The 20,760-nt window shown below is 40.1% G+C and overlaps 1 pseudogene; it reads left to right on the plus strand.

Annotated features, from left to right (window-relative positions):
• Positions 1–17,424: 17,424 nt before the first annotated feature.
• Positions 17,425–18,484, plus strand: LOC147419803 (eukaryotic translation initiation factor 3 subunit K-like; annotated as a pseudogene).
• The last annotated feature ends 2,276 nt before the right edge of the window (positions 18,485–20,760 follow it).

Below are 20,760 nucleotides of genomic sequence, written 5' to 3' on the forward strand. Positions count from 1 at the left end.
AGGAGTACATTCAAGAACCTTTTCCTGAAGATGCCTTGGAACCCCTAGAATGGGAACACATACTAGCAACATTGGATGTCTGTACCATTACCGACAGTCCAACAAAAAAAATTTGCAATAAGGATGGCTATGATGTGCTACCCTATTACATGGTAAGCGCTGTACCAGAAGAAGAAACGGTAGAACCTCCAGAACAAGAAGAGTTTTACAATTCCTCTCAACATTTAGAAGTAAATGATGATGCAGATAATGAGTGTTCAGACAACTCAAGTGAGCGTGGAAATGAAGTCGAGAATATTAATGTTTATGATTTTGCTAATCAACACCCTAGACGCCAAGAACGCCATAGGAGGAAAATAGCAGGAAACAAAGCGAGAGAGAACCTGATGCCCATGATAAAAGGTAAAACTCACTATTTGATGCTTGTAAAAGTAGAGGACTGTGTGAAAGATCAAATATCAGGAAAATTCTCAAAAAATCGAAAAGAAAGAACGCGAGAGGAAACAAAACATGTACGAAAAGCTAAAACCGAAACAAAATCACAAGAATCTGAAAATCAAAAAGGGAAACAACAAAAGACCAAGAGTGGACCAAACTGGAGCGTAAACAGAAATACCAAGAACTGAAACGGTCTCTGAGAGAGATATGGACTAATGAAGAAGATAGTGATAGAAAAGGGGAGTCAGAAAAGGGGAACATGAACGTACCATCACACTATCGGAAGTTTACTATCCAGGACAGAAAAATCATCATGACACCACCAATCAGGGAGAGAACCAACCAAGAATCTTACGATGGGCCTGAAAATGCAAAAAAGATAGACCTCGCAAAACCAGGTGAAAAGCCTCAGCCGGTCTATATAGCTAATGATTTAGAGCCTGAGGAGGAAGCACAGCTAACACAACTTCTCAAGAAGTACAAAGATGTGTTCGCTTGGTCCTACAAAGACCTCAAAGGAATTGATCCAATGATATGCCAACATACAATTCCTTTGAAATCGGATGCAAAACCTAGCAAAGAACATCCTTATACATATAATGACACATTTGCTAAACGAATCAAAGAAGAAATTGATAAACTGATGGAAGCGGAATTCATTTATGAGATTGAACATACAAATTGGGTGTCACCCATTGTGATAGTTCCCAAAAATAATGGAAAACTGCGAGTGTGTGTAAACCTCAAGAAGGTGAATGCAGCAACCATAAGGGATAATTATCCCTTGCCAATCACAGAACGGGTACTTGAGCGAGTGGCCGGGAAACTGGCTTATTCCTTTCTGGATGGGTTTTCAGGATACAACCAACTGGCAATAACACGGGAAGATCAACACAAAACAGTGTTTGCCACAGAATGGGGGATTTATTCGTATCGAGTTATGCCATTTGGTTTAACTAATGCACCAGCCACTTTCCAGAGGTTAATGACTCATGCATTCAAGGAATACCTAAGAATATTCTTAGAAATTTACATAGATGACCTGTGTGTGCACTCTCTTCTGCGAGAGGATCATATGGACCATTTGCAAAAGGTCTTTGAAAAGTGCAGGACATATCGAATCTGCCTTAACCCAGAAAAGTGTGTATTTATGGTTAAGCAAGGACGAATCTTAGGACACATTGTCTCAAGAAATGGCATAACCATAGACCTAGACAAAGTCAAAGTCATTGTAGACCTGCCCAAGCCTACTAATGCGAAACAAGTACAATCCTTCATGGGGCACTGCGGTTATTATTGAAGGTTCATATACATGTATACGGTTATCGCACAACCTCTGTATCGTTTGCTAGTCAATTTCGAGTGGACCGAGGAGTGTGAAATTTCATTCCAAAAGCTGAAGGAAAACCTTATATCAGCACCTGTACTAAAGGCACCAGATTGGGAAAAGATATTTCATGTGCACATTGATGCTTCAACATATGCCATTGGAAGTATTCTAGCTCAACCTGGAGACGGAACAATGGATTTTCCGGTTTGCTATGCGAGCCGATAGTTAAACAGTGCAGAAAAGAACTACACAACCACCGAGAGGGAAGGGTTATGAATGATTTATGATGTAAAAAAATTTCGGCATTATTTGCTTGCAAACAAATTTGTGTTCTTCACGGATCATCAAGCTCTTTTGTACCTAGTAAATAAACCTTGCAATACAGGGAGAATCATACGCTGGTTTATTATATTGCTAGAATTTGACTTCACAGTGGTGGTCAAAAAGGGTAAAACCTATCTGCGAGCAGATCATCTTTCAAGGATACACATGGGGAAGCTCCAAAAGGAGTAAATGATGACATACCAGATGCTTATCTTTTCAACATTGAAATGGTACCCAAATGGTCTCAGGAAATTGTTAGCAGTCTTTCCTTTGGAAGTGAGTTTGATAATACGGAATGCAGATCCAAACAGCAAACAATTCGACAAACAAAAAACTTCCAGTTGATAGCAGGATGGTTGTATCATCTTGGATCGGACCTAATCCTACGATTATGTATAAATCCGGAAGAATTCGAGTGCTACCTTGAAGAAGCACATGTCCAGGGCTGTGCATTTCATTGTTCAACAGTGAAAACACACCAGAGACTGAAACAGTTAGGGGTTTATTGTCCAACTATGTATGCGGACACACATTCCTATGTTACCAGTTGTACAGTATGTAGTGTCAAACGACCAGTGGACCACGCAACTTTGTTTCAAGTAAACATAGCACCTGCATGGAGTCAATATATCATTGACTTCTTAACCACCAGGACGCTCCCTGAGAACATCACAAGAGCACGGGAAAAAGCTATAGAGCTGGAAGCTTGTGACTTTCAGTTAATTGGGAATCAACTCTATAAGCGGGGGAAGGACAATCAACTTAGAATCTGTGCAAGTGAAAGCGAATAACTGCTGATTCTAGAACATGCACATAGTGGAATAAGTGGAGGCCATTTTTTCGAGCGATAAGACGGCAAAATTTTTCTTAACCGTAGGAATTTGGTGGCCTACATTGCACATGGATGCCGAAGAGTTTGTAAAGCGTTGTGATACATGTCAACGCACAAAGATACCAATAAAAAGAGACAAGATGCCATTACGGCCAATGATGGGGGCAAGATCATTTGCAAAGTGGGGCATTGATTTTGTGGGACCTATATCATCCCCTGCATATCACACCCATAACCAATATATCATTGTGGCCACGGACTATCTCACAAAATGGGTCGAAGCCAGAGCAACACAAAAAGCTGATGCACGCACCATGACACAATTTTTGTATGAGAATGTTTTTGTACGTTACGGGTTACCAATAGAAATTGTCAGTGAACGTGGAACACATTTTCTCAATGAAGTCATTGAATATCTGCTAGAGGAATTCATGGTCATACATAGGAAATCAGCACCATACCATCCACAGGCCAATGGGCAAGCTGAGGCCACAAATAAAACACTATGCACGGTTCTCACCAAAATAGTGTCAGAATCAAGAACAGATTGGGATCAGCAGCTACACTCAACACTATGGGCATACAGGGTAGCTTACAAAACATCAATAGGAACAACACCATACAACATGGTGTTTGGCCTAAATGCTATACTACCCATAGAGTTTTTAATCCCAACTCTACGAGTAGCAACAAGATTGGAATGGACAGGTCATGAGCTCTTGTCAAGGATTGATGATCTTGAAAAGCTAGATGAACTCCGCTTACGAGCTGTCGCGTCAATCTATGCAAAAAAAAGAAGACAAAAGGAATTTTTTGACAAGCATGTGCATACCAAAGAGTTTAAAACAGGTGATTACGTACTTGTTTATACCTTAAAACAACATGCCAAGAAACTTAAAAAGCGAGGACTGGGACCATTTGTGATTAGTGATCTATCACAAAGTGAAGAAATGTCAAACTGGATTAGTGGATGTCGACTAAGGAGGTATCATCTACCACTCACACAAGAGATGCTCCAACAAATTCATCAAGGAAAACAACGAATAAAGGAAAAAGAGAGAGTACGGGAGGAAGCTCAAGCCGAAGCACAAGAACGCATTGCAAAAAGACGGCTTCTACGACAACAACAAAAAAGTGGAGCACCATTGCGAATCAATGCCATTCGACTGACTGAGTTGGAGGAGGAAACAGTGGAGCCAATAATTGCGGTCAAAGTGGGCAATAATCAAGTGGAATCAACAACTTTTCTTGATTCGGGTGCTCAAGCAAATTTGATCTCTTACGGATTATACCAACAGCTCACATTCACAGATCAACTTCATCCTACTCTCCAAGTGCTGGAAAGTAGCACATCACACCCATTGACAACATTGGGATGGACTATATTTCATGTACAGATACATCAATATATCTATCCACACAAATTCTATGTGGTGACAGATGAAAGCACACAACACCCAATGATGCTAGGCAACCTTGGCAAAAAGCATACAATGTGCAGATAGATTGGAAAGAAAAGGCTGTCAAAATTCACCATGAACATGAACAACAGGTGATAGCTTTTGCTCAGCAATACCATCATGCTCAACTGCAAGCCATGCAATCACTGGCAACAGAGCCAAAAACACGAATGCCATCAATGAACAACAGGAAACCCGAGACCAAATATCAGGTAAAAGCCAACCATGCTAATTACAAACAGATGAAGTCACCGGCCACAATGCAAAAATCTAGGCTACCAAAACAAGGTAAACAAGTATGGATGCGGAAGGATAGAAATGCAATGGCAGAAAAACAAAAATTTAACAAACGTATTCCAACAAAGCAGACGATTCAACCCCAAACCAAGGGCATAAAACGAATGTGGATCCCAAAGAAAATGCTTAGCCATAACCCAAATGTCACTCACATTTGGATACCAAAGCAAAAGCAACTACCTGCAGTACAAGCAACAATGGAAGGCAGACGGCTGCATTTCAAAAAGGAGAACCGACATAAGTGGATGCCGATGAAAGACAAACCAGTGGCAAACAAGCAAGAGCCAAAAAATCTACAAAAAAAGGCAACAACACAATACCAATGGAAATTCAAGGCCATAAGGCCCATAGCCATTACATCCCCGCCAATTCTATCCTTAGACACAGCTACGACTCCATCAACAGTGTCGGCAAAGCAATCGCCTTTTGCCAAAAAGACAATTAAACAGAGAGCAGTAGAGTTACAGCTATTACTTGCAAAGAAAGCAGGAAACCTCGACGGTGAATGCCAACAAGCATCTTGCTTATTCCCTTCTCTTGCACAACATTAATTTTTCCATGCATTGACCGAGTATGCATAAAATAGGGCCACATTAATCGGCCAGGCATTAGCACAACTTTTTCAACCTATGTATGGCACATACTCTGAGGCAAAACCTTGTCGTCTGGGAGGACTTCCGCTAGGAGGGGGGGAGGCATTCTAGAGGCACTCTCAAATGCGGAACCAATGACAGAAACAACAAAAAAGGGCATGATTTTCGACTATTTTAAGGGTTGTTGTTTGATTGCAAAATTTTCTAGAGTAACCCAAGCACATATGTCCTTATACAGCATGAATCTACAGGTATATGGGTCCAAACGCCAAATCAAGCCCCTAGGTGTGTGTATATAAGTAGAAATAGCCATTTTTCGGGCAAAATATTGGTAAAACGGAGAAATCCGGCCATAAAAATTGCATGTGAGTGTATATAATGTGTTGCGGTGATGTTTGTGATTTATTATGAATTTTTGGGATTTTTTGGGTTTGATTTGCTATTTTCCTTTTAATTTTGCTAATTTTCGGCAGAAAAACTTCAAAAATACAAAAAACAGGTGAAAAACAGTCGTAATGAAAAAAAAAATGGTGATGATCAGTGACTATAGGACAACCTATGGTACAGTGGGGGTGCAATTATGAGACTGGAGCGGAAAGCGTGTTTTGGCCAGGTTTTGACCGAAATGCCAAATTTCTGGTAAATAGAGCAAACGGAGTCCAAATCAAGAAATTTTTGAGCCTAAACCGCATCTTGCAAGAAGATAGGAGCACATGTCAAATTTCATGAAAATTGGTTCGTGGACCTCCATTATAAGAAATTTTCACCCCAATTTTAGCTCATTTTCACTATTGACTTTGTGGAGAAAGCTTCTGCCACCTAGAGCGGATCGACTTTCCAGCAACTTCTACGACGCACACGACTACCCGACAAAGCTCCAGACATGAGAGGTAGGCTCACCACCTTGAGCTTTTCGCGCATGTTTGTCGTTATGTCTCGAAAACTAGCGTAGGGGTCACACACAAAGCGAGCGGTAGAGACCTGCAAGTAGAGACGACGGCCTAACGGCTAACCCGAAAGCAACAAGACTTCATCGGCAGCTTACCCTACTCTAGGAGACCAGTCCTGGATAGCCAAATGCAGTGGGAAACCATCGGGAAAAACCCTAATTCCCAGAAACCCGCAAGAGGCCACCAAATGGGAAATCGGCGAAACGGCGACCAAATGCTACCAAAATTCATGGGTAGGAGCACCTCGACATGCTCGACAAGTCTATATGACCTGCATGACCAAAAAGTGACCCGAAGCGGCACTAAACCTCAGAAACGGCATCAGACACACAAAGCGTCAAAATGCACTTGCGGCCAAACCGCAAGTCCGTTTGCCACCAAACTTCACGAGCGGCTTTCCTAGACCATCAACAACCAAGTCCTATGGTGGAAGACCACCACAAATCACCAAAGGTATGTAAACGCAACCACAGGTGCTTCTAGAGCGACAAATTGCCAAATGGAGCTCCGGTGAAGCCAAAGTCGACAAAAACCATACGGTAAGGATCCCCAAGGGATTGGGAAGCTATGGAGACCAACATCGAAAAATTTCATCGCCAAAAACCACTCCAAAAGTCAGAAAACGGCTCGGAGGCTCTGAAGTCCACACAGGGAGTTATACTCTATCCATTTGACTTTTTTGTTGAAATTAGGCTCAAAAGGGACTCAAGCGGGCAAAGGGCAAGCACTGGGAGCTCTAGCACTAAAAAAAAATCACCAGGAGACATCCTACGCGTAGGATGTCTCAAGGGCACTTTTTGGCACAAACCTCAATATTTTTTGTCATACACATGTTCTGAATGACATTTACAAGCCATACACCAAGTTTCATCACAGTTGGACCAAATTTGACCTCATATGCATGGAAAAACGCAAAGTTAGGGCATAGAGGCAATAATGGGCCATTGACCTACCAAATCTTGTCCAAATCTCATGAAACTTGCACAACACACTCACATACACATCAACAAACAATCTGTGTGGTCAGAGAGAAAAAAGGATGAAATAGACATCCTACGCGTAGGATGTCTAATGGACCTTTTTGGCATGGAAGGGATGTTTTATCATTCCAAATCTAATTACCTCATCATCAAGAGCCCATATGACAAGTTTGAAGCCATTCTAATCACTTTTGACCCCCAACACCTTCAAGATACACTTTTTGAGCCCAAAAACACCTCACAAAGCCTTACAAGCATCAAATCTTGTCCTATTTCAAATCCAAGAACAGGGCCATGTTCCATAGGCCAAGGACAACCCACAGAACAAGTTTCATGCAATTCTGATGAAAAATACATCCTATGCATAGGATGTCTCCAACATAAATTAAGCCTTCTATGCAAGGAATGACATCATGGGAGCCAATACCATGGTGCAATGAGCCCATATACCAATTTTCAACCCATTTGGACATCAATTGCTACCTATGATGGACATTCTACCCAAATTTTGACCTAAAGCCTGAATCGGCCCAAAAATCCACTTTTTGATATCCAAATTCAAATCCAAGCATATAGCCATGTTCCATGAGCCTTACACTACCTGCATGTCAAGTATGAACCAATTCTGATGAAAAAGACATCCTACGCGTAGGATGTCTAAATAGAAATTTTTGGCCAGATTTGCACTATGAGCACATGCACAGCTTCACAAGTTCCTTTTAAGCTATAATTTCAATTTTCAAGTCATTTGGATAAGTAAAACTCAGTTTCGCAGCTAATATGGAAAAAACGCTAACTTTGGATTACTAAGTGCAACAGGATCTATTGCAGCCTCGAAGTCACCGGCAAAGAAGAAAAGAATGACAATCAAAGATTATCTGGATGAGGTGGAACCCTTTGTCATTCCAGAAGGAACATTAAAGCCCACCAGCGCTTGGATACAAGAGGATCTGTTAGAGTTCAATGACCTAAGGATCTACCAAGGAGTGTTCAAAGACAATGTAATAGAGCTTCCAATGCTACCAAGAGAGCTCAATGAATTTGTACGAAGCAAAATGGCCGGCTACTTGGAGAAAATTGACCTCCATACCTACTTCGAAGCGATACCAGCAGGGGTGGACATCAAAAGAGTATGGGAGTTTGTAACAAGCATCAAAGAGAATGGAGTGGCCAAGGTGACAGATTTACAAGGCAGACCAGATACAGAGATCATAATCACAGAGCAGGTTGTAGCCCATGCACTAGACCTCTCCAATCAAGGAGATAGTGTAACAAAAAGAAGGGACGAAGTCAAGGTGTACAAAGAGAAAAAGGCCAATTACACCTTTGAAGACATTGCCAACCCAAAAGTGGCAATTATGTGCCAGTTGTACAACCAATACTTCCACATGTGCACTAAGAGGCCACAAAAGTACAGGATGCCGCCAGGTGCAATTGCCACGACATTTACTTGGGCAATGACAAAAGGCACCCCAAAGATAATCAACTATGCGGCATACATACATGACAGCTTGGTAAAGATGGGCAACAAAAAGCCAACCTACATAGTGCCAGGAGAACTAATAACCAAGGTGGTTTATGCAGCACTACACGCTAAAAAAAGGTAGCCTGGCCCACTATCTCAGAATGATTGGCTAAGGGTAAAATAAGACAAGGAAGATGAGCCACAAAGAGCATGTCTCTCTTGATGGGAGAAACTATAATACAATGCATATTGGGGAGGGAACCAACTCCACATAAATCCGGTCCTCAACTGTTGTCATGTTCTCTAAACTCTCTCTCTTGCAAAACTATTATTCATGATAAGTTAACTAAATGCTATTTTATGTTGATAACATCAATTAAGTTCACCCGCTATGCTCACAAAGTAATTTCGTAAAAGTACTTCTCTAATTTCCGCTACTCTCAAAGTTAACATGCCATTTTTATTACAAGCACTAGTGCCTGTTACACCTTCTCTTGAGCCTAGCCCATCTATAGTAATAGTAGAAGTGGAATGATATAGTTCACATCCACCTTCAAGGGAAGAACCTGTGACTTATGCTACACCAGAGCTTACACGAATGTACTATGTAGCTAATCAAGGTGTTAGACCTCCTATGGTAAGACTCATGATTAAGCCAAGGATTGGAAACTGCCATAATTGTGGTTCAGATGATCACTGGAAAACTGAATGCCCAGAACCTGACAAGAACATTAAGCCAGTTGAACCTTTTTATACACAATGTTGCAAAAAGGGTGGACACTTTCCTGAAGGCTGTCCAAAAAATCCGTTAAACAAGAGAAAAGTAGTAGTGAATGTAGTCCAAGTGAGACCTAGTAGCTCTTCTGAAAGTGAATCAAGGTGATCACTAGAGTCAAGGCTAAGAAAAAGCAACATAACTCCTCTGATGAATCAGAGAATACTAAAAATTCCTCTCAAAGGACCAAGAAAAGAAGAAGTCAAAGGTATGAGATGAGAAAACAGAAACAAAAAGACAAAATTGAGAAAAAATCCAAGAAACTATTTCGGGAAAAAATGAAAGTGAAATCAAGGAAACCACAATAAAATCTGGAGGATTGATTTTGGTAGACAAATTTTTGAGCCAATCAATGCAACCTTGGAATCTTTCTAAGCAAGACTTAAAGCATGCCAAAACATGGAAAAAAAACGGAAAAACTTTCCTTTTCCAAATATGGAAGCAGCTAAGCTTTAAGCTTATCAAAATTTGGTAAGAATTACTCAAGAAATGCTAGAAAAACAAAAACCCAAGCTTGGGAGTATAGCAAGACTTGAGGAGCTTGTGGTAGAAACCGATAAAGAGAAATCCAAAGTGGTGGTAGAACCCCACCTTGAAACTAAAGAGCCAGAACTCATAGTGCTTGACAGTGAAGATCTTTAGATGGAATTCTGTTTGGGAGGAAGATTGGCCAAGACATTTATGGGAAAAAGTGAGAGAGATTAATGATGGGAGTATAACTTTGAAGTCAGCTCCTATAGAGGAAGTTTGGTTAGACCATTTACCTCCTAACATGGACAATGATATGCAATCCTTGTATAGGATTGCGGATCTGAAGCATCAGAAATGTTTAAACCATTGACTCTAAAAACACTACCCTCTTACTTAGGAGACAACGAAGATGAGTCCATAGTGTGTAAAACCACTCAGGTAAAAAGAGCAGAACAGACTCTCGAGGTGGAGAACATCCATTCAATCATGGAAACACCCATTCAATGTACTCTTACCTTAGGAGAATTGTTAAAAATCAAACCATATTTATGGAATGATTTACAGAAAACTCTAAAGAAAGTGGGGATAACAGGGCTAATCGCAAAAAAATTGGGAAAATTGAAGCATGAAATGGATAACAAGCAGACTAGATCCGTCCCTATGAACAAAGTTGGAGAATATTGCGAAGGGGAAGAAGGAAACTCAACCCTTTTGGTGAGATAAAATGATGTAGAAACCATGGCAATACTGGATAGTGAGGCTGGCATAGCCATAGCCACAAAAGCAGTATGGGAATTATGGGGAAAACCAGCCATTAGATAAACTCAAATGAAATTACAATTGGCTGATGGACACATTGAAAAACCCTTGGGATTGCTTGAAAAGTGATAGTTAGTTCCTGTGGAATTGATTATCAACATACTTTTGTGATAGTGGACTTTGGAAAGAAACTTAACTATGAAATCATCTTGGAAAGACCATTTATATGGAAAGTACAACTCATTCAAGATTGGGAAAAAAAATACCTATAGTTGAAGCAAGTGGGATCAATCAAAAGGGTTAATCTAAAAAGAACACACTTATAGAGATGTCATGAAAACACCCATTCAAGAATTTGACTCAGTCTCTTTAGTTGAATCAAAGCTTCCATCTTGGTTAAACAAAGACACACCTATTTGGATGTGTGGAGCCTAAGAAAATGGGAGTTTAAAATGAGAAGAATGTATCTTATAAAGGGATTGCACAGATGAAGCATATGTACCTGAACCCTTTTTGGAGAATTTGTTTGAGCCATTTGAATGGGCTCAAATTTTGGCAACAATGGATGTGTGTGTGAATACGTCTATGCCTACTCAATTTTGCAATGAGGATGGCTATGACATAATTCCCATATAAATGATCTCAATCATTCACATTGAAAATAAAGTTCAAGAACCCAAGGGCTTACTGAAAGCTCAACAAGTCTTTTTAGACCTCTACTATGATGTTACAGATGAGTTTGAAGAACATTCAGTTACATCTGATGAATTTAATCAGAAAAAGAACATGTTCAAGCACAACTACTCCTAAAAGGAGGAGAGTAAAGGTTTTTGACTTTCCAAAGAATATTGATTTGGTATAGAAGAAAAAGAGACACAAAAAAATTGAAATCTAGACATATGCCATCAGTTTCTAGCAGAACACAGTTTTTGATACAAATAGATGCACATGATTGTGTCAAAGACAAAATCACGGGAATATTTTACTTAGACAACAAACAAGGAACATCAAAAACATCAAGGACAATGAGAAAGGAAACTCAATCAAAACCTAAACACCAGGATGATGAATCATCCATGACACGAGTTGAACGGAAGAAAAAAATACCAAGAGTTGAAGAAAACTCTAAAGGAGATGTATGCCACTGAAATGGAAACAACCGAGGAAGAAAGTAAAGAGGTAATGTGTTCCATCCCATTACAAGAAATATACTCTCCAAGACCGAAAGATGAAGGACCTGAAAATGCAAAGAAAATAGATCTAGCCAAACCAGGAGAAGAGCCTAGACCCAATTACATTGCAAACGACTTGATGGAAGAAGAAGACGAGCTTTTTCTAAGCTTACTGAAAGAATACCAAGATATGTTTGCTTGGCTTTATAAAGATCTCAAGGGTGTTGATCCAGAAATCTATCAACATACCATAACTATGAGAGATGATGAGAAGCCAAGTAGACAATGTCCATATACTTATTCATTTACAAAATTGAACACACAGATTCGGTGTCTCCAATTGTGGTGGTACCCAAGAAAAATGGAAAATCAAAAGTGTGTGTCAATCTTCGAAAAGTGAATGTAGCCACCATTAGAGATAACTACCCTCTTCCAATCACCGAGCATGTTTTAGAATGAGTTGCAGGAAACGAAGCTTACAGATTTCTAGACGGCTTTTCAGGGTACAATCAACTTTTTCTTGATCCTAAAGATTAGATTGATGAGCCACGCTTTCAAAGAATACCTTAGATATCTCTTGGAGGTATATATGGATAATTTATGTATACATTCATCAATCCGAGATAATTATTTTGAACATCTCAAAAAGGTATTCGAAAAATGTAGACTTTATAGGATTTGCTTAAATCCTAAGAAGTGCACCTTTATGGGCAGACAAGGAAAATGGCATAGCAACTAATATGGATAAAGATCATGTTATTGCTGAATTTCCCATACCAACAACAGTCAAAGGGGTTCAGACTTTCATTGGACATTGTGGACATTACAAATGATTCATTTATATGTATGCTATAATCACAAAACCCATGTATGGCTTGATTACACTCTTTGTATGGATTGATGAATGTGAAGAATCCTTCATGAAGCTTAAACAAACTCTCACATTAGCCCCAATATTGAAAGCACCAAATTGGAATAAGATATTCCATATCCGTGTTGATGCTTCCAATTTTTTCATTAAGTGTATATTGTCCATTTGCTTGTGATGATATGAAGCGGATTTGTTATGGATGACCATAAATTCATTCAACACATACTCAATTACCCCATTGAGAAAATGAGTTCCCCTATCACTGACAATTTCTATTGGAAGTCCATATGTAGTGAATACACTCTCATACGAGAATGCGACTGTGGTTCTAGCATCATTCTTCCTGGTTGCCTTAGCCTCTGCCCACTTGGTCAAATAGTCCGTAGGTACAATGATATATTGAGCTTGAGTTCTATAAGCACGTGGTTGTATTGGCCCGACAAAATCTATGTCCCATTTTGCAAAATCTCTAGCCCCCATCATTGGTCTTAGAGGCATGCTATCTACCCTAGTTGGAATTTTTGCTCGTTGGCATGCATCACACCTTTGAACATATTCTTTGGTACCTGCAAAAAGTGTTGGCCACCATATGCCTGTCATTAAAATTTCTCTAGTGGTGGTTTCACTAGAAAAGTGACCTCCAGCTAATCCAGCATGTGCTTGTTCTAGAGTGTTACCATGCATCGAGCGATTTTTTCCGAGCAAGGACAAACCCGAGCAAGGACAAACCCGAGCAAGTGTTTGTACACAATATAGTAAATTTTATCATCAACGGAATATTTATCATGTGTTATATATTCATGTACCACAACAAAAAGGGTTATCAATGGATAGACTACCTCCTAAATTCCAAAAGACCAAAGTTTACTTTTAAGAAAATAAACACAATATTTGAAAATATTATCTTCTCTCTTAGGCTCGCTTGGGCTTCACATGTTTGAGCATAAAGTAAGATTGATAGATTAATAAGAGCTCTAGCTTTGTACTTAATGCTTAAGGCATCGTAAGTTTCTTTTTGTAAGGTCATTTGTAGTGCTCCTGTGTCTAGTACTTTGCTTCTTGATTTTCATTTATACTTGAGAGCATGTGCATCCTTCCTCTTCTTAGACTCATCAATTTGATAGCAATTTATTGCACCTCAATAGTTCATTTATACACCAATCGTCTTTTCCATGTCGTCTTGCCCTATCTATACTACAAGGTTGTGATCTTCATAAAAAGACACCCTTCTTACACGACACATCGCGGACAAACACCATTAATTATGAAAGACTTATTTTGTTAAAATAAAATCATGTTTTTCCTCAATTGACCAATATATGATTTTTTTAATCAATTTACAAAAACAACAACCAAAATTTATAGAGTTCTATGCCTAAAATTTTCTAGAAAGGCATCGTCATAACTGAAAAAAGTTAGTTGTAAATAAATATAGTAATTAGGATCGTTTTACCATACAATGTGACAACTTCAAAGCTTAAGGGCGTGAGTCTTCATATGAAAAGATTCTTTCACAAAAGGTTGAAGATGCTACTCCTTTCTATATTGAATCATTGTTTGAAAAAGTATGGTAGATGTCAGATATCAGGAAGGCCATAACATCCACCACTCAATGAACAAGCACATTATAATTGGAATATGCTTTATATCCTTGCTCGTGTGGAATATTCATGTCACCACCAATTATAAGAGTTAAATTCTGCTCCAATCTATGAAGATCAAAGCCATGCCCTACTCTAAAAGGTAGTATTGGAGCCTTCTTCCCATCTGGAATGATAGTTTCAACAAGAGGGGAAGCCGCTTTAGTGACTTTGCATACTATTTTTTTTGCGACAAAATGCAATCTTTTTTGAGCTTGTGCCTGCTCAAGATAAGGTTCTATGAAATCTTACTAGCTGGATGAGGGAAAGAGAGCTGCATCGTATTGACAACGCATTGTTTTGCAATTGATCATGTCCGTCCACCAGAAAGAACGACGCTAAGTGAGAGAAGATTTTTAGATGTCTCTCTCTCTCTCTCTCTCTCTCTCTCTCTCTCTCTCTCTCTCTCTCTCTCTCTCTCTCTCTCTCTCTCTCTCTCTCTCTCTCTCTCTCTCAAATAAAAAACAATATCACTATCAGGGGTACATTAATTAGCGATCGATTTTCAACAAAAAATGCCATAGAAAACCGATATTTAGTGTATTTTCAAAGCACAAAAAATAAAAATTCTCGGTTAGTTTTGGGTCGCCTTGAAGAAAACTGGTTAGATTTGGCAAATTAAAGTGTTAAATCCTCAAAAAATCCTAAATTTTATTGGAGATTTTCAATGCTTTCCTTTTTTCCATTGATTCCTAGGTGTTTGGAAAAATTGTGTCTCAGCTTAATATCATGCCCTTTTCAATTTCAAAAATACCAGTATCTCCCAACAATTACAATCATAAGAACCATCAAGACGACGCACATCACTTACCACCCACTACTTGCCTTCTTACCTAGTATGCCTAGCGTCTTGATCTGCATAGCCTTCAGTCGTGTATTTGTTCTGCCTGTGTCGTCATCTAAATTATCCTTTGTTTGCAAATCCAGCTCTTCGAAGGCAATTTGTTTTGTCCTTGTCACCGTCTTTTCAAGATTCAAAAGCTCAGCATCCTGCTCCTGCATGATCTGTTGTTGAAGCCCAATAATTCCAGAGTTATCTAGGCCTTTTGTTCTATTGTTCTCTTTAGGCTCCCCTCTTCGATCTTGACCCAATAGATTACTCCTGTTAGAAGCTTGGGAGGAATTAAGGTTGTTTGACATATGTTTCATCGTGGAATGAAGACTCAAAACCATGTATTATCATTTGCTCAAGTGAAGGCTGTTAAGGCGGGTACCAAGCATGGTGATCTTTCGTCTGGTGGCAGAAATGAGGTGGGAATGGTCAACAGCACAGGACCCACTGCCAACGGGGGCTGCAAAATTGCACTCTGCAATGCGGACTACTATATATCCTCTGCAAGCCGGATTGCATCTTCATTAGGATATTTCGGAGGTCTTTTGGAGGGCCTTTTGGTAGAGAGAGGAAAATAAGCTCCTCCAATGAGAGAAGAGCCTACGTTACGTAGAAAAATAGATTGATATTAACAAAAATATAAAAGGTGTCCCTCTCCTCATTTAATAATCTAGTGGTCCTTGAAGACGAACACTCTCTTTTATTTAATGCGAGCACCTTTTTCAGAAGGTAGATGTGGTGCATTTGATACGGGATACGTCATCACTAGAACTCAAAAAGTCACAAAACTATCAAGTGGTGGAAGATTTTGAAACTTTTGATACTGCCAATGCGTCCGGAACGCACATATCTCCTAGAAATGAATGTCCAATTGCCTCGCTTAGACATCCAAAGAGGCCAAAAATGTCAAACACCCCTAAAAGAACATTTTACTAACGGCGCGCGAGGGGGCATTCCAAAATTTTGGAATGCCTCCTTGCGCGCCATTAGTAAAAAGGCCCTTTTTCCCTCTTTTTAGGGAGCTTTTTGAGAGGAAAATGTCCAAAAACCTCTAAAAAGGGGCTTTTTGGAAAGATAAGTGTCCAAAAATCACTAAAAGGAGCTTTGTACTGACGGCACGCGAGGGGGCATTCCAAAATTTTGGAATGCCTCCTCGCGCGCCGTTAGTAAAAAGGCCCTTTTTTCCTCTTTTTAGGAGATTTTTGAGAGGAAAATGTCCAAAAACCTCTAAAAAGGGGCTTTTTGGAAAGATAAGTGTCCAAAAATCACTAAAACGAGCTTTGTACTAACGGCGCACGAGGGGCCATTCCAAAATTTTGGAATGCCTCCTCGCGCGCCGTTAGTAAAAAGGCCCTTTTTTCTTTTTTTTAGGGAGCTTTTTGAGAGGAAAATGTTCAAAAACCTCTAAAAAGGGGCTTTTTGGAAAGATAAGTGTCCAAAAATCACTAAAAGGAGCTTTATACTAATGGCGCGCAGAGGGGCATTCTAAAATTTTAGAATGCCTCCTCGCGCGCTTTAAGTAAAAAGCCCATTTTTGGGGGTTTTTTGACATTTTTTGCCTCTCCGGATGTCGGAATGAGACAAGTAGACATTCGTTTTTAAGGTATTTTGGCATTCCGGATGCATTGGTGGTGTCAAAATCCTCAAAATCTATCACTATTTTACAGTTTGTGACTTTTCAACTTTCAGTGATGACGTAAGCTGCATTGAATGCGCCACACCTGCCTCTTGAAAAAGACGCTCGCATTAAATAAAAAAGTGACCGTTTTCAAGGACGATTGGGAATATAAATCTACTTTTTAGAGTGTCTGGTTGTCCTTTTGGATGTACTCACAAGCTGCAAGTGCATTTTAAAAAAAGTTTCTAGAGAGAGAAATACAATTTCTTATAAGGCCCTCCAAATGACCTCCGAAATTTTCTAATGCAAACTCCCACATCCATGAATCATTTTGTGACATCGTATATGACCCTACAACGGCGTGCAAAGGAAGAGTGGTGCGGATCTCTGCAAATTGGTCCCAAGTTCATGCGGGAATGAAGGGTGGGGGAACCTTCAAAAAATGCACACAGTCCCTCACATCACGGCACCACGCCAATGTGCAGTAGACAAAACAAAATGCACTCTCGCTCTCTCTCTCTCTCTCTCTCTCAGTTTTTTTCTTTAAAAAACTGAGAGAGAGAGAGAGAGAGAGAGAGAGGCCCTACTGTTGCTGCGAGATAGAAGCGCTCTTGACAATGCAGCGGGATCAGGTACCGACGACACCGGAGAGGGAGGTTAGAGCGCTCTCCCATATGCCCTCCAGAGTAGAGGTCCCAATACAAATTAGTAGACTCGGCTCATATTTACCCGCAGCCCCATAGAGTTTGCAACAACAGGTCATCAAACGAGGTGGCAGCAGGAGATGAAACTGAAGCTAGAGAATTTCCCTGCGTTACCGGTAGAAGCTGTCAAAAGGTGCATCTTTGATATAGAGGGTGGTTGAAGCACCCCCTAGCGAAAAAACAGATTTGGGTTTGCTAGAGAATGCGGAGCAGCAGCAGGGGACTTTGCTCAGCTATGGGGCAACCTTTACTTTCATTGAGGGCCCTCCAAAGGCATCGCTAGCGGGCCTATGGGGGAGCCCTCTTACACCTCAGTACACTATGGAGCAAATTGTGGCAGTCAAACTCTACAATCTAGACATCCTTCCGAACCTTGAGGCATATGTGTAGGAGTAGGTTAACACGTAGACTTACAACTTGGATGAAAACTTGTGCCTACTGCTGCTTTATCAGTTTGAACCGTCTAGAATGAATATCCAAATTGTGGCAAGAATCCCTTTTGAAGGCATTGATGGTTCTTTCTGCACCAAGCTTCAATCTTTGCATGTTTTTGATACCTAAAAAGCTTCAAATGGAGGATCCCTTTCTGACATTGATAAATGTTGCTCATTTTTTGGAGACAGCCAAATTCAGGGAGTTTTGGGATGAGGCTGCTAGAAATTGCCATATTTTGGAGGGTGTTCTAGGGTTCGAGCAAGCAATACAAGGATTTTCTTTGCATGTTCTCTCTCTTTCTTACCATAGGCTACCACGACCAGTTCTTGCCGAGGCCATAAACAAGGAAGTTTACTAGCTAGACAAGTTTTTGGAGCATCAGATTGCTAGTAATGGTTGGTCTCTAGAAAAGGTTCCTGGTGGAGGACAACTTGTTTTCGTCCTTCCCAATGAGCATAACAATCCATAGTTGAAGAAGAGCATTGTCGACAACATTCCATTAGAACACGTATCCAAGCTCTTTCCCATCCTGACTTAAGGCATGCAAGGTTGCACCGTGGTTTCTGCTAGAAGCATCACTTGGAGAAATGCTATTCTTGTCATTGGGTTGCATTGCGCTCCTAATTATTATATTGCCCTGCTCAAATGTTTCCAACCTCATTTCAAAACAATTGAAGGTAGTTAGTTAAAAAAGCTAAAACAGTTATGTTTTGGATTTGTAAGATCTCCTAAGTAATGTGGCAAGGTGTATGAGGATTTAGGGGAATGAGTGCATGACTATTTTGGTTTTGAAATGCGACGCCTAAGTGCAAGGGAAGGTTTTAGGCAGTATGACACATATTTTCATGAATTTGAGAAACATTTACACACCTTAAAATTATATACATTTTTTTTGGACCATCAGAAGAGAGAGAGAGAGAGAGAGAGAGAGAGAGAGAGAGAGAGAGAGAGAGAGAGATCTAAGCCAGTCTCCATTGCTGCCCTCTACCAGTCCCCTCCAACAACTATGGACTCTCGACTCCCAAGAACGCTTGCTCTCCCTCCCAGGCTGCCTTGCTTGGTCTAGCATGTTCCCGATTCTTCATGCTTGTTGGTAATGACGATGGCGATGTTGCTGATACTCCATTTGACGCCTGTTGTGCTATCTCCCTACGCTTTTTATTCAAGTACTACCCTCCCTTCTGCCCTACCTCCTCAGCCTGCCGGTTTCTCATCGCAATGTTGTGCCTCGATGCATGCGAGTAAGGGTTTTTTGTGTTGTATCCTCATTTTTGTTAAGGTGTACTAGTCTATCCGTGTGTCCTTCACACACACACACACACACAGACCTATAGAACAGGAGGGCTACTCTATTAAACAACCCATAAAGATGGTGTTGGCAACCCAATACATTCTAGTAGGTAACAGTTGCTGATCTCCAGCACACGACCCTGGAGCAGCTCTCCAGTTTTTTCTTACCCGTGTTGATGTTGTTGTCAGCAATGCAAACTGTGCTCATGAGGCCATCAATAATAGGACTAAGACTCTAAGCCCCTAGGTGGTCGGATTCAGCTTCTTCAAGATATCTTTTTTGCCAAGCAGCCTACGAACTTCGAGCATAGCTCATATAAACATGGAAAATTAAAATGAAAGTGTTTCCACTAAATTTCTCTAAAATTTGTAGGTTTTCTCACCTTCTACTTTGAATTTTGAAGATAAATCTCAAAATTTATAGATGGAAATATACTAAACTTAGGTTTCTTTTGTTTATCACATGGTTGGGTGAAAGAGAACTTGCATGGGGAGAATTTGTTCTAAAAAAAGTGTTCATAACTTTATTCACCTTGCATACTCTTTTATCTAATCCCCACCATTACCACCTCCCTTGACACCTTTGTCACCACCATCTTTGGTAACACCACTAACTTTCCCACCCCCTCGATGGTAGGCTTCATATGATGGTTTGACCCATACTTTAATATGTACCATGATGTGGAGTTTTTAAAACAATGACCTCATTTCAATAATAGAATTATTTTCAAGTTCCCACAGTTTTCTCTAGAGTTACTTTAAAAATGCATAATATGGTATCGTACATCAACCCATAATAACTTGAGGTAATCTATATGTGCCTTGCCCCATCTCGCTCGTTTTAGGGATTGCTCGGAAAATCCCGCTCGAGCTTTGAGATTCCTCCTTGTTCTACAGTGGGTATATATTCATCTTCATTTGCACGAAGACGCAAATTTTGATCCTTTCCTCTCCGATACAATTGGTTTCCAATAAGAGCATAATCTCTTGCTTCAGTTTCAATAGCTCTTTGGCGGCATTTACTCATTTCCTCAGGAAATTTCTGGCATTGAAGACAGTTTTTCACTAATGAGTGAACATCACTTCTCATGGTGGGCCAAAATACTCCAAGTCGTAAGATCCGTTGCATAGTTTGGTCTTCCACAAAGTGAAGTCCTACTATGATAATGTGTTCTTGACTTAGGTATTGGGTTTTCTCCTTAGGATAAATACACAAAAGCAATATTCCATCAAAGGTAGAGAGCTCTCTTCTCCAAGAGTTACTAGTGGAAATGAGATGATTTTGGTCTACCTTGGATATCTATACTCGGACTTCCCAAACTATTTTCCCCAAATTCCCCTGCTAGTCCTACTAGGCTATGAAATCTCCATTAGACTCAAAAATTTCCTCAACCAGACTTCGTTAGCTCATTCTGCAAGAATTTGCAAAAACAGGCCTCGACGGACTAATTTAGGCTTTCCGCTTCCGTTTGTTGTTTTGATTGAAAAATTTTGTGTATGCCCGTCTTGTTCTTCTAATCATCA

The sequence above is a fragment of the Adiantum capillus-veneris genome, chromosome 29 (assembly GCF_014529385.1).
Source record: "Adiantum capillus-veneris isolate H3 chromosome 29, ASM1452938v2, whole genome shotgun sequence".
Taxonomy (NCBI): Eukaryota; Viridiplantae; Streptophyta; class Polypodiopsida; order Polypodiales; family Pteridaceae; genus Adiantum; species Adiantum capillus-veneris.